Below are 15,117 nucleotides of genomic sequence, written 5' to 3'. Positions count from 1 at the left end.
GGCCTCACCACCAAGTACCCTGTGACCCTGAGCAAGGTGCTTACCATCCTTGCCTCAGTGACTCCATCTGCAAAATGGGGTGAACAGAGTCAGCAGGTAGAGCCGTTGGAATGGCAGTGTCTTCGTCCTGGGCCTTACGCAAGACTGAGCTGGATATCGACCCAGATCTAGACCCACAATGTTAGTGTTGTTCTGGGAAACTTCCAGCAACTTCTTGAAGAGAATATCTGTCTTTGGGGTTGGGATGACGTTTCGATTTGTTTCTCTAGAAGTGCTCACAGGACACAGTGACGCAGGAGAGTTGCAGAAAGCCGAGGCAGGCTGTCAACTTCTCTGGCGGAGGAAGGGGTCTGTGTGAGGCAGGCGGATAATGGCCCCCAACGATGCCCCTGTCCTAATGGGAAGCCTGTGGTCATGTGGCCAGCGGGGTCTGGTGGCGATCCAGACCTGGGCCCTCCAGGCAGGCTCACTGAAATCACAAGCCCCCTCAAGGGAAGGAGGCAGGGCTGTGTAGACAGAGAATAGCATCAAGAGACGGCTCACCCCGAGGGTGCAGCGGCCCCAAGGCCCGGGCTAGGGCAACCTTCAGAAGCTGAGAAAGGCACACCACCTTCTCCACCAGCCCTGGGACGCAGTGACTTCCGACCTCCAGAGGCACCTGGTAGCCCAGGCTGATCGGCTTCCGTTCAGCCGCTTGGGATTTGTTACAGCAGCACTAGAAAACTACCACGAGAACCAGCTTCACCCTGCACTCCTGGGAAGAGAGGCAAGACCCCAGGCGCGCTGCATCTGGGGTGCTGAGCCCGCGAAGGCCGGAGCGCATCCTGGTCCTCGTGATCCACCTTGGGCTCAGCAGTGCGGATGCTGTGGGCCAGAGCAGCCCTCTGCCCTGTGCACCAGAGGTCAGCAGCACCCCAGCCTCCACCCACTGGGTGAGGAGGCGCTCCTCCCTGCCAGCTGAGGCAACAGAATTGTCTGCAAATGCCCCGGCAGGAGGGCCAGAGGAGGTGATCTGCCACTGAGAACCGCTGGGTCCGCGCTCCTTAATTATGCAAGTCTGCTGACAGCAGCTGCGCCCTCCTCCTGCCTGGGTCCTGACTCAGAAACGAGCCAGACCCTGAGACACACAAAATATGCTTCAGCCAGAGTCATTTTGCGGCTCAATTACAAGGCGAAGAATCCTCGCCTCCAGACTAGATGGGGTAATCTCCTGGCTTGTACGAGAGATCAGACAGGATTTATTTCTGGACGGAGTTGGGCTGATAACCCTGGGCAAGTGATTAATCCGCTCAGCGGCGCCAGCTAACACCTTAAGCCTGTTACTCTCAGCAGATGCCAAATAAAGCTTCCTATCAAATTGAGTCAGGTGGCTGTGTGCCCCTTCCTTATTTGGGGAAGTTAATTGTGGATCCTACTCATTTGAAAAATCCTGAGATGTATTAGGATGAAGCATGGCGGAGCCTGAGCAAGGGCGAGCTCTGTGCCCGCACGGCCCGCCCCGAGGCCCTGAGGCGTCTCAGGAGCGGGCAGCAACCCCGCCAGAGGCTCCCCGACTCCCAGGCAAGCTGACTGTGCAGGAGGCTGGACGCAGAGCACAGAGGCAGAGCCTGGGCTTGTTTCCCAGGGGAAACGCCCCTGTGGTCTGGCCACGTGAGATAAGCAGGAGGGCAGAGCTGGGAAGGTTCGGGGGGTGGAGGCCTGGAGTCGGTACTGGCAGGAAGGCCAGAGGTCTGGACTGCGCGTGGGGCAGGCCCTCCCCGGCCCTGACGCGCCGGCCACCAACGTGTTTCGTGTGGAACTGGGTCGCCGGGGGTGATCAGGTCACGGGGGAGCTCGCTCCTGAGATGTGTCAGCGTGCTGACAAGAAGAGGGACAGGAGGAGCGCTCACCAAGGACCCGACCTGGCAGCCTTGACCTTGAACGGTGACCTTAACCATCTGTTCAGCCACTCAGTCCCGGGGCGCAGACAGCAGCCTGAGCAGACCAGGGAGACCAGGGAGACCAGCACACCACACAGAGAAGGCCAGGGCTCCACGCACCCTCAGTCCTGGGGCGCTACCCCCGCCCGTCACCAGCACCAAACACCAGACTGCTGAGCCCCTGGAGTTCTGAGCCACACAGCATCACAACAGTGAGCTGGAAAAAGACGAGCTGCATTCTCACCAAACATTGGCCATGGACACTTTTCTTGGTTGCTTTATTCATTTATCTTTGGTTTCCGTATTGATCTCAGAATAACACTTGTCTTTCTGGGTTTTGTTTTTGTTTTGGCACCAGTGATTGAACCCAGGGTTGCTTAACCACTGAGCCACATCCCCGGTACTTTTAATTTTTTTTATTTTGAGACAGGGTCTTGCTAAGTTGCTTAGGACCTCACTAAGTTGCTGAGGCTGGCCTTGAACTTCCAATCCTCCTGCTTCGCCTCCTCAGTTGCTGGGATTATAGGCGTGTGCCCCTGCATGTGGCAATAACACGTGTCTTGAAGGAGCATCACGGGAGTGAATCACCCGTATGAAAATACACAAAGGTGCTCACTGCAGGTACGCTGGTCCCTTCCCTTCCCAGTCCAGCCTTGTCCTGGTCAGTTTTAACTGTCGGCCCTGGATGAGCCCAGTTTGGCTGGCCTGGGGCAGGAAGGAAGGAGTCCCTCTTCTGGAAGGTCCACAGCACTGCTCTACCTGAGCGGGAAGAGTTTGCAGGGCCCTGTGGTCAACACCTGCAAACACTCAGGCTTGGAGCCCTCCTTGCCCCTGAACCTCTGGCCTTCCCTCTGGGCAGTGACACCTGAGCCTCAGCCCCCACCTGACCCCAGGAGAGACCGGCTCTGGGTTCCGGACAGTGACTGTATCGACGGAGCGAAGGGATCTGGGAATGCTGCCTGGATTCCAGGAAGGTGGCCTCCCGCCCGCTGTGACCGTAGTGTCGGCCTGGGGCCCTCGGGAGCCACCGACCGATAGTCCTGCACGAAGCTTGCAGGCCACTGCAGCAGCGGGGAGAGGTGGGGCAGCGCAGGACCGCGGACCCCTGGGCCCCCACTCCTGAGGGTGGTGGCCTCCTCGCTCGCCAGGGCTCACGTCACAATCCCCTGCGTGTGAGCAGCAGGCACTGGTCTCTCAGTCTCAACCAAGAAACTCCTGTGTCTGAAGATCACCGGGGTGGGATGTCCTGTGCCCCTGGTGGACTTCCCGGCCAGGCAGACTCTGGCTGCAGTTGCGTGCCCTTGGAGCTAGCCCGGCGGGGCCGCTGGGCGTGGGCACGGGGCCCATCTGCATGCACCCAGGGGGACGCCCACGGCCACAGTGACCGGTGGTAATGGTGTCATGCTGTCCATCAGAGATGCCCAGTCCTCCTGGCGCCCAGGGCTGAGCCTGCCTGTCCAACGGCCAGGAGTTCCTCCTCCTGGTATCTCCCTGGCGGGGGAGGAGAGGGACCTCTATCGTCCAGTCACAAAGCTCCCACTGTTCCCTGCCGCCATCATCAGGCCTCCGGGCTGCTTCTCTCCCTCCTGCCGGCCGCCTCCCCTTCCCACAATCTCACCAGCTTGCTCATCAAAGGGGTGCTGGAGACAATAGGAAGTGAGGGCAGGAACGTGGGCGGACGCGTCCAGCACAAGATCCCAGGATCTGCCGCCATGGTTCCGGCAAGGCCGGCCCAAGATGTCGAGCAGAGTGCAGTTAGGGGCTGGGATCCCGGCTGCACGCGGGCCCACCAAGCGGTCCCTGCTGTGTCTGCAGCCAGCGCCGACGATCCTGTGGGCAGAGGTCCTCTGTGTGCTGTGCAGGAGCCCCTGCTGGGCCAGCGGCCATGTCTCTGAGTGGGTCCGGCTGTGCTCACGTCTCCAAGTTCCAATGGAAAAGCGTTTCCTAGCATTATCTGAAAAGATCTGGGTTGGAAGAAAGAGTTTAAAGGCGCATGGAAACAAGGTGCTCGATCGTTCCCCGCTCACCTGCCTCTGGGGGCATGTCGGCCACAGTTCGGCCAGGAGGGACTCAAAGGAAGAAGCCTGGAACGCGACTTTCTGAAGTGAATGACGAGGCGTGGCTGTGCTCTTTCCCTGGGTTCTGAAGGTGTCGAAATCTCGCGCTGCTGAGAATGTGCGCGGGGAAGCCAGATTACGGGCTCCAGGGTACCAGGCCCCTCTCTAGTCTCCCTTCCTCCAAGGGCTCCCAACCCAGGAGAGTCCAAGACGGATTCTCGAGTTCACGTCTCAAGTCCAAGGAAAAGAGCAGCACAAACCTACAGACTCCCTCTGCATCCCATTTCCAAATCCCAGGGGACTCTGATGGCCTTTGTTGGGGCAGGTGTCCACCCATGGGTTCAGCCAGAGGAGGGTCACCATGCTCGGCAGACCTTGTCCTAAAGAACCCGGAGGTCACTGGGCAGGTCGCCCGGAGTCCCAGATGGTTCCTTGGAGAAGACTCTCCAGCTCGGAATCCACACCAAGCCGGTTTCAGAATGCTGCTCGGCACCGCCAGCGGGGCCTGCCCTCGGGGTCCTGGAGAAAGCGGGACCCCTATTCAGGTGGCACTCAGCCCAAAGGCTTTTTCCAATGTGAATTTCATTCCAACAGGACCCAACACTTAAAAGGACTTTCAACGCCACTGTGAAGCACTGTCGGGCTGGGGCGGTGGCTCAGTGGTGGAGCACTTGCCTGGCATGTGTGAGGAACTGGGATCGATTCTCAGCAGCACATATAAGTAAATAAAATAAAAATCCATCGATAACTAAAAAATATTAAAAAAAATAAAAATAAAAAAGAAGCACCATTGCTTAGCGGGAGGTTCTCCTGGGCCGGGAGGCCTCCCGTTCAGATGCCCTGGGAGTCCTGACAGGGGCCGCACTCACCAGGCCAGGGGAGGAAGGTCCCGGGCAGGCCCTGTTCCCGCTGCTGGGAGACCCGAGGTACAACTGGATTCCAAGACCCAGAGCCCCTATTTCCTACTGGGACCACGTGCAGTACAGGTAACACCCGCTGCCCACCAGGGAAGCTGGCCATCTGCACACGGCCCAGGCGGGGGCCTGGCTTCGTGTCCCCTGGTCCTGCGGCCCTCCACTGAGCGGACTCGGCTCCTCGCACCCTGGGAGCGTCCAGGTCCCCTCCTGTGGTGGGGGCTCCTGTTTCCAGCCCACAGCTCACAAAGGGGATGTCCTGGCCCTGCTCCCCACGGCCTCCTGCACACCTGGTTTGGCCTCCCTTTGAGGCAGAGGCTCCTTTTGCAGGTGATGTCATTCTCGGTTTATCAGATGTAAGAAGTTGGCTCCCCCCAGTGCAGTGTGTCCCACGGCACTTAGCTGTAGGGCAAGCCCACCGCTTTATTATTTATTTACTTATTTATTTTTTGAAATAGAAACATTATCTTTTTATTTGGCATTATAAGGTTGAAGTAATAGGAACATGCAGAAAAGATCAAAAGTAGTTAACCTTTGAGGAGGAGAGCTAAGGGAGATGCCGCAAGGTGGAATTCTGATTTTCCACGAACCCCCTCTATGTGGCCTGATTCTGCCCTTGTGCATATGTTGTTATTCCAACTACAACAAAGAAAAGGTGATTTTTGAAAAGATCGCCCGGCTGCTGTGCACGCCTCTTTATTTCACACCCCAGGATATAGGGAGCAGGCTTGGTGCCAGTTAAACGAAAGATAAAGCAACTCGGGCAGACTCAGGTGGGAGGCAATGAGTGCCCATCGCGCGAGGGAGTCGGCGCCCGGCCGCCCATCACGGCCACCAGACTCGGCTCCCGGCTCTGCTTTCTTCCGTGGACAGCGGCCTGTGACGGCCCCGGGCAGCGTCGGACCTCGCTCTCCATCTCCCAGCCAGATGGCACCAACCCCTGGACTGAGAGAGGCAGGGCAGAACCAGAGCCCTGCTGGTGGGCTGCAGTCACCGCGGTGCTCCAGGGAAGAGCTGACCAGCCAAGGGCCCTTTAAAGACCCATCTCCACACAGCCACGTCTCGGGTCAGGGCTTCAGCCAGGAGGGAGCACTACCGCCATAGTCCTGAGGAGGAGTCGGGGAACCAGCAAGGCCACGCCACCCAGGGCAGAGCCGCGACAGAGGCCCCGATGCTCCTGAAACAGTGCTCTCCTTCCGTACCGCCTCTGTCTGCCTCCCGAATCCTGCTCGGGTGCCTGTGCAGAGCTGGGCACGAGATCCCAGGGATGCTCCAGACTCCAGACAACCTACGCTAACCCTAACCCTACCCTGCCCCTACCCCTAACTCTCACGCTCACCCTAAACCTAAACCCTAACCCTAGCTCTAACCCTAACCCTAACCCCTACTCTACCCTACCTCTACCCTAGCGGACTGTGCACAGAAGAGGGGAAGGGCTGCTCAGAGAGACAATGGCTGCTGCAAAGGTCCTGGGGTGGCTGTATCTGGCTGCTTAAAGGAGTAGGAAGGAGAGAGTGTGGCCAGGTGAGGCCAAGGGAACAAAGGGAGGATCCCGAGAGAGCTCAGAGGTGGTGGGGAGCCACGGGGCCATGAGCTGGTGTAAAATGACCCCTCCCCACAGCCAGGAGCCCGGGAAGGGTCTGCTGGAGTCGCCTCAGCACAAGGGCCAGATCAAGGCCTGGAGAGGGCTTCGCAGGTCCTGGACGTGACACCCTCAGCCGGGAGCAGGGGGTCTGGGCTGTCCAGGCGCTGCTGCCTCGGGTCCCTGGGCTCCACCACTGAAGCCTGCGATGGAGCTGGCAGCCAGCAGCAGGCCTGCGGCAAAGCGGCAGCCACGACGGACTTCCCTGTGAGGGTCCCGGGCGGCGCTGGGGGAGCTCGGCTCTGGTCTTGTCTGCGCCCCGTCCACCGTCCACCGTCTCCACGCTGCTGTCTGAGGGGAAAGGCGCCCAGGCAAGCCGCTCCGCACGCGGGACTCACGTGAGAGATCTCGTTAGGCAGAGGGACAGCGTCTGCCCTGAAGGGAGGGAGCCCTGGAGAGCCAGCAGGGACCCTCGCCTCAGGAGCTGACCTTCCGGTGAAGGACCATGGACAGCTGATGGGAGGTGGAACTCGCGGGCTGCGGGTCAGGCCGATGGCTGCAGAGCCCAGGCTGAGGTGGACCAGTGGCTGGCTGGGGTACTGGCCCTGGCCTTCCCCGCAGGCCGCCCTGCACCCGCCTTCCCCGCAGGCCGTCCTGCACCCGCCGCCCAGGAAGGAGCCCCACCAGGTGGGAGGGTGGGTCGTACGCAGCCCCAGGCCCCAGGCCAGGGCAGGACTGCAGGGCAAAGCCAGTGCCCCCTGCTGCCTGCCGCGGCTGGGGGACACCGACTGGTTCACGGGGACAGCGCTGCGTCGGGCCGGGCAGCCCACCGAGCGCGACGCTGCTCACTGGTGCCCTCCGTCCGCGGCGGTGCCGGCTTTCTGCGGCATCCCTGGCTGAGGGCAGGACAGGACGCCCCCGCCTGCCGCCGGCGCCTTCCCGGCCGGCCGGTCCCAGGTCCCCGCCACTCCCTTTGCTCCGGCCCCGCCCCGACCTCGCGGGCCTCGCTGGCCCTCATGCATCTCCCTAAGAGCAGCGGCAGCCCAGGCTCGTGCGCGAGGGGAGGAGCGGGCCGCGCGCACGTGCGCCAGGGGAGGAGCGGGCCGCGCGCACGGGCGCCAGGGGAGGAGCGGGCCGCGCGCACGGGCGCCAGGGGAGGAGCGGGCCGCGTGCACGGGCGCCAGGGGAGGAGCGGGCCGCGTGCACGTGCGCCAGGGAAGGAGCGAGCCGCGTGCACGTGCGCCAGGGGAGGAGCGGGCCGCGTGCACGGGCACCAGGGGAGGAGCGAGCCGCGTGCACGGGCGCCAGGGGAGGAGCGGGCCGCGTGCACGTGCGCCAGGGAAGGAGCGCAGCGGGTTCAGGCGGTGCGGAGCGGGAGAGGGAGGGTTGAGGAGGAGGAAGAGGAAGAGGTGGAGGAGGGAGAGGAGGAGCAGCAGCCCCCGGTGCCCACAGGCCAAAGGTGAGCCCCGGGCTGGTGCCCGGCCTCGTGCTCTCCGAGAGGGGCCCAGCGAGCCACCCTAAGACCTCGCGCAGAGGCGGCGTTTGAGGGGGAGGCTGGCGGGCGTGCCCCGACCCCAGAAGGAGGCGCGGAGGAGGGAACTGACCCGGGTTGTGCGTGTGTCCGGCCGAGGGGCGGCTCCGTGTGCAGGCTGCAGGACCCCGGCCCCACCAGCACCCAGGGAACAACCCAAGGGGCGCGGGGGCATCCGCACCCCGCAGGCCAGCCAGGTCGGGGTCCCGAGTGCGGGAGGGCAGTGGCTGGGGGCGTCCCGAGCACCCAGGGCCGCCGGGGGGAAGCCCACCCAGGGCTCGCTCCAGGCTCGGTGGGCGTGTTCTCGCCCCTGGCACCACCGGACGGCTGGGACCGCCTTGCGCTGGGCAGCCTCAAACCCTGCCACCAGCGTACCCGGAATATCTCAAAGGCCAACACGCTTCCAGCAGATGGACTCCGTGGAAACGTAGCTTTCCAAGACCGAACGCGCCAGCTGATGGCACTGCGGCCCAACATGACCAGTAGGGCATTCGTTGGCTCACCCTGGCAAAGTGCCTCAGGCCTTCAGAAGAGGTGAGGCCCGACCTCCCTGCTACAGACAGAGCTGATGGAGACCAAGCTGAGAGGCAGGGCTTGAGAGCAGAGGGACTTGATTTGAAAATGATACAGACACGCCAAAGAGGGTGCTGGCAGCCTGGTTCTGCGTGTTACTTCTCGTCATGCTTCATAACATGCGTCTCCAAGTGAGCAGTGCCCTTCGCCACCACGGGCTCCGCCCAGGTGACACTCGCGGGCTGCTGTCCGCCGCCTTCTGGAGGACTCTGCTTCAGTGAGACGCCACGGTTGTTCAGAATCAAAGCTAACAGATAACACGGCGGACCAGATAGCAGGTGTGGGTTCTTAAAAAAGGAGGCCTCATTTCGGCTGGGCCTGCCCATTGGTTCTGTAGGGAGTTTGCAAAGTTGTGATGGGAAATACCTCCAGGGAAGGCCCTGTAACTGGAGTGGCCCCTGCCTCTAGAATAGTCTCCAGCTTACAAGTAGCTCTCTGCTAATTTCCCATTATTTATTTTACATTCATACAGACAAAAGTGAAAACCAGGTTCAATCCCATTGGCAAGAGTGCCTGGGATTAGCATTTTTGTGCATCTGTGTATGTTTTAAGAATTTCCTGTACTCTCAGAATTGGGGACGTGGAGGTGTGTTCCTGTGGGTGATGCTGTGTGGTCGTCTGCGTCTCTGTAAGATGCGCCTCACCTGTGCGCGTCCTGAGTCGCCTGGCTCCGTGTGGCAGAGGCTACTCACGGTTGTTTTTCACCAGCGGCCCCAGCGGCTGCCTTCCAGTTCGTGACCCTCCCTCTGGGCTTTTATCTTGGTCAAAGTGTTTGAAGGACGTGTAACTTAGGGGTTTTGTGGTCATCACTCGTTGAACCTCAGAAAAGCCCCAAGTTCAAGGAGAACCTTCTGCTTCAGGGCCAGCCTCACCCTGGAGGCCAGAGACCCAGGTCTCACGTGGTCCTGTTGGCCAGGAGAGGACAAATCCAGTGGTCACTCTTGCTGGCAGAGCTGCAGCCTCGGGCCCCGTGGGAACCTGGAGCACACTCAGTCCTGCATCTGGGTGGTCCCAGCTGCCCTGAGGCAGGTGGAGGGTCTGGGCCACGCCATCTCCTCCACCCTCCCTTCCACAGGCAAGGTGGCCGCCTTCTGGGTCAGGATGTGTGTCCACGCACCTGCCTCGGATTACAGGGCTGCGGCCTTTCAGGCAACCGAGGCAGTGGAAGACCCCCTGCACTCTCAGGGTTACTCGGATTTCAGACGCACCGCTCAGAGTGACAGGCCTGAGTTTATTGATGGGATAGGAAAGAGACACTCGAGGGAGAGGGGGTCCTCAGGAGAGGGACAGCATGCCTCTCCTGCACTCCGGTTCTACTGGGGTCCCAGGGAGGGTTCCAGGGCGTCCTGCCAGGTGCCCCTCTTTGGTTCTCCATTTTCCTTCTTGACCAAGTGAGCTCCAGCTGTGTGTGGTGGGGAGTGTGGGGTGGTGGCTTTACACTTTGGGCAGGGATGTAAGGAGAGCCATGTCCATGTGCGGTCAGCGTTGTTGTCCCATGAACACGGCAGTGGCCCCTCCCGGCCGCCTGGCCAAGGCTGCCTGCGGGATTGTTCATGGAGTCCCTGCCGGCGGCTCACTGGGAATCGCGCTGCAGAGTCATAACAGCACAGATTTCCAGAGGGATGCTGCGCTTTGGTCTCAGGCTCAGGAGGAACCACCAGGGAGCTTCCTGCTTAAGACCCAACGCCCGGCATGCAGTGAGCAGTGCCAGGCGCTCAGTGACAGGACTACGGTAGATTCAGTGCGCGTTGCGTGCGCACGCTGCCCTGGGTCTCCCCTGCCTCGCACCCCTCGGTAACACTGGTTCACGGTGAGGATGGTGGGACCTATGGATGACCTTGGACTCCGTCTGATGACCTTGGATGCGGACGTTTGGGTTTTCAGATTGGGTGGGAGGGGGTCGGGCTCTTGAGCAGCCTCTAAGCTCAGGACGGGTCTCACAGCAGGACATTGTTTGTTCCCAAGTGTGGGTGGCCCCGAGGGCAGCGTTCCCGGCATGGTCCCCTGTCCCCTCCCACGCTCCCCGTGCTGTGCTCTGGACCAGCCGGGGTGGGAACTGTCTTCACAGTGAGCAGCGCCCGCCCGCCTGGGTTTCCAGAAGCCACATGGGCTTCCTCTGGTGTCCCAGGACGGTTCCAGTCTGCAGGCTCCCAGGACCTCCTGCTCCTGGGCCAGGATGCTCAGGATATGCCCCAATGAAAGGCTCCTCTCTTCAGACAATCCAGTTTTAATCAAAAGGCTGCAGCTGTGGAAATCCGAACGCAGGCTTTCCTGCCGCAGGAAAACCTCAGACAACGAACGTCAGCGCCGACATGCAGCCTTTGCGAAATGCTCAGTAAACTAGGTGCACAACCAATCACACCGACAGAGCCAGGCCGCAAACCCCAGTGCAGCCTCACACTCCCCAGTGACTCTGCCCTGCCGCTGTCCCCACTCCCTGCCGGGGCCTCTCAGCTGCCACCTCCTGAACAGCGCACCCTCGCCAGCCCTCGGGGTGAGCAGCTGGAGCGAGGACCTTTACCTGGGTCTTCCTGGGTTCCTGGGATCTCCAGCCCAGAGCTGGAGGGGAGGCCTGTCTCTCCGCGTTGCTCAGAGAAGCAGCTACTGTGCAGGCTCCTGGCCACCTTCTGAGCAGGACGGCCCCCAGCTGGTCTGCAGGCAGCGGCAGGGCCTGGACCTCGGGGAGCTGGAAAAGCCTGTGCTCCGGGCTCGTGGGGCCTGAGGCTTCCTTTCCCGGAGGGCAGAGCCGTGGGCTGCATGGGTCACTGGACAGGGCGAGGTGGCTGCGCAGATGCTACTTGGCCTCAGGGTGTGGTTCCTCCTGCGCTGTGGCTTCGTTCCTCCCCCACAGAATGCAGTTGTCTTCCGGAACCTTCCCAGACATCGTGACCTTCGTCCCGGGGTGTGGGCCTCCCCTTCCCGCAGGCGTGACCCCTTCAGGAGGAGGGCCAGCCTCTGGCCCCGCAGGCTCCGGCGGCCACTAACCGAGGCTGGTTGTTGAATGGGATTAGCTCTCTGCTCCCTCTGAGGCGCCAGAGGTGGGGAGAAGGGAGGGATGCGGGATCCAATCCAGTGGAAGATTATTTCCCGGACCCTGAGATGAACAGACTGTGTCCATCCAGACACCAGAGCGCCACAGCACCTCCTCTACGCGCTCAGCCCAGTCCTAGCATTCAGAAGGCTCCTCCTGAGGGCGACCTTGCCCCGGGGCCTGGGCACAGTGGAATTGCAGAACTGACCAGTGCTTCCCAGACAGGAGGCTCACGAGGGAGCACGTCCTGGGCAGCTCCATTCAGCGTCTGGTGACCAGGTTTGGAGAATGGGCTCTGGTGTTCAGTGCGGCTCCTGAGCCCGAGAAGCAGCAGTGCCAGGGGCACCAGCAGAGGACCGAGGCGTTATTGTAGAATAGGCAAGGGCTGCCCGCTGGGCAGGCTGGGAGCCGCAGAGCCACGAGCCGGGCGCCCTGCTGTCCACACGCAGGAGACCCCTGGATTGGCGGCTGAGTTTGGCTGCAGCCCTAGAAACGTTGCTTTCATGACGGTCGTGATGGAGACCAAGGGTGCCCTGAGTTCAGGACCGAGGAGCAGAAGATACACAGTGACCACGCCTGGGCCAGGAGCCAACAGCCAGGCACTGGCCAGGTGGCCACGCTGGTGGGTGGATGGGCGTGTGCTTCCGCAGGTCTGCCTCATGCGGATGGTGCAGAAGCAGGAGCCTGTTCCTGCCTCGTGTTTGGGGGGCTGCATGGGCCCTGGGACCCCACTGGGGTCAAGCACTGAGGGCACGGAGGACCTGCGCTGCCGGCTCTCCAGGGAAGGTGCTTTTCTTCCTCCCACACAAACATTTCCAGCGGGACAGGAGCACCACTCTGTTCTCCGACCTGCACAGGGAGGTGACCGGACTTGGTGCAGCCCCAGAGTAGACTCTGGGAGCCACTGTGTGAACGCCACAGTCAGTGGAAGGGGCATGTGAGACGTGGATCTAGGATGATTCGTATTTGGCAGCGTTGAGTCTTTACCTATTGCAGCACCCTCAGATGGCCTCCCAAACCACACTGGACAGTTCTTCCCTCTGCCAGCCCAGGGGTGCCGCCCTGAGCCTGAAACGTGCAGATCTGCCCTGCAGGCCGCCTGGGCGCAACGTGCAGATCTGTCCTGTAGGCTGCCTGCAGGACAACTAAACACCGCTGGTGATGGTCATCCAGGGCTGAAATACGGGAGCGGTGTTTAGTTGCCTGGGTGCAACGTGCAGATCTGCCCTGCAGGCTGCCTGGGCACACAGACTCATAGGGAGTCCGCCAGTCCCTACTTCTGTGCCACGAACTGCCGACAGCGACTCTCAGACCTGAGGACGTGCTCAGACTCTGATGGGTTTCTTGTCTAGTGACGAGGGAGAACACGGAAGCCCCCCAGGCAGCCTGTCACTGCAGGTTCCTTCCTGCAGTCCTGCCAGGTTCGGCGATGCTTTATTACAGACGTGCCGCGGGAGGCCAGGACTCAGAGGGAGCGAGCACAGGCCCTCTCCCTCCCCGTTCACTGCGGTTCCCAATTCCCAGCACTGTCCATGGGCCGTGTTTGGCCCTGGAAGACCCACAAGATGGGATGGCTGTCCCACTCAGCATGTGGTCACCGACACTGATCTGCAGAACCAAATGCATGAGCGGCGTTAGGAACGTTCTGAGGGTGACTGACGTGCCCATTGACTCCAGGGAACAGTGAGGCAAGCTCACGGTGCAGGGCACAGAGAGGGTTCTGGGGACGTGCTCCTGCACAGCAGCCTTGCTGGACGGGATGGGTAGAACCCTGGCCCTCCAAGGCAGCTCTGGACTGTTGACAGATGCCTGGACATCTGTGCTGCTACGCTGACGAAACCTTGCCCAGAGCTGCACAGGGCTCTCCGTGTCCCTCCTGGCCCCTGGGAGCCAGGCTTCTGTCACCAGGCACTGGAAGAGACCAGGGTGCTCCTGGCGCCCGCTCCAGCGGGTGCCCACCCACTGCCTCTCTGGGCTTCGACCTGAGCCCTGGGTCTTTCGCAGCCGCCCCTCGCTTCCTTCTCTCCTGGTTGTGGCCCGGAGGCTCCAGGCCGTCACTGAGGAGCTGCTGGCTGAGAGGAGAGGGAACCTTGAAAGTGGCCATCCAGGGCTGAAATACGGGAGCGGCGTTTCCGAGAGGGAGGGAGACTTCCATATGGATGGGGTGCTGCTTTAGGAATCATGACACAGGCAAATCCAGAGCCAGGGAGAGGAAGTGTCTTTGAAATAACAGTATTGGTGATTTATTCTCAGCGCCCATATTTCAAGCTAATTATCTTTGTTCGAGGTGAAGAACTAAAAAGGCTTAATCTGTTTTTGAAGTTCATCCCCATCAAATTAGGCAGAATATACATGTGGCTTCCTGCTGATGGAAGTAGGATCCAGCAATTATTTAAAAATTAATCGCGCCTGCCTTTGCGATACTTCACTTTTTGACAGACTGCACCGTTTGCTGACTCCTGAGAGGTTTGCGATTGTTCTGACTCTCCGAGGAGCCAGCTCTGGGTGCCGGCAGGCTAGTCACCTCGGTCGGGATGGGGAGGGCCCGCTGCGAATTTATGTCTAGGGTGCTTTTAGGGGAGACACGTAAGGTAAGGTGTGCAGGCGCCGTCCCATGTGGACAGGTCGGGTTCTGGAATGAGTCAGACCAGGTGCACGGGCGCTGTGCTTCATCCACTGTCGGAGAGAGTCTCTCTTCCCCTCCAGCCGCAGTCATCACTGCGGTGACAGGAGGAATGGTTAGTACCTGGCAGGCCAGCAAGTAAGCTTGCATTGCGACGGTCTGTCACTTCCAGAATATTTTCCTTCTGACCAAGAAGGCGGAGGGGAGCTAAGCACAGAACCTCCACGTAGGGGGCACAGCTCGTGTCCCTCTGTCCCCTCTGTGCCTGTAAACCAGGGTGCTGTCCCTGTCTGCAGAGGAGGACAAGGAACGGCTGAGAGCAGCCATGAGTGCCTGTCAGGATTTGAACTCAGGGTCGTGCCCAGAGCTGTGCGTTGGTGGACACCTGGTGGTGCTCTCTGGGGTGTCCAGACAGGACACAGTGACAGGAGCAGAACAGAGGCAGCCAGAGCCCCAGGGGCTCCGCAGCCTCACAGTCCACCTGGGCAAGTCCACCTGGACTGAGCCAGGCCTCTGGATCCTGCCACGGGCTCTCTGAGCTCCTGGGATGCATCTTGGAGCTCATGAAACTCTGAATACAGATGTCTCAGCGCTTACCGCTGCCGCGTTTTTAAGTAATTTGGCCTTCATAGAATGAGGAGTGGCCTTTACTCTCTGAAGCACTGCTGGGCAGCCTGTCTTCCAGAGGGTTCCACAGATGGAGGATACTAAAAACATGCCCCACCTACGCAGCGTGTGCAGTGGCGTGTTCCTCCCCAACGCTGCTGCCCAGGAGTGAGGACTGGACACACCACCAGTCTGGCGGCATGGGGAGTCGCCTGGGATGATCTAGAGAAGGCTCAGCCCAGACCCTGCCACTGTGTGTAGGAGCCCGAGGACCCAGGCAG

The sequence above is a fragment of the Sciurus vulgaris genome, assembly GCF_902686455.1.
Source record: "Sciurus vulgaris genome assembly, chromosome: 19".
Taxonomy (NCBI): domain Eukaryota; kingdom Metazoa; phylum Chordata; class Mammalia; order Rodentia; family Sciuridae; genus Sciurus; species Sciurus vulgaris.
This window is presented reverse-complemented; position numbering follows the sequence as displayed.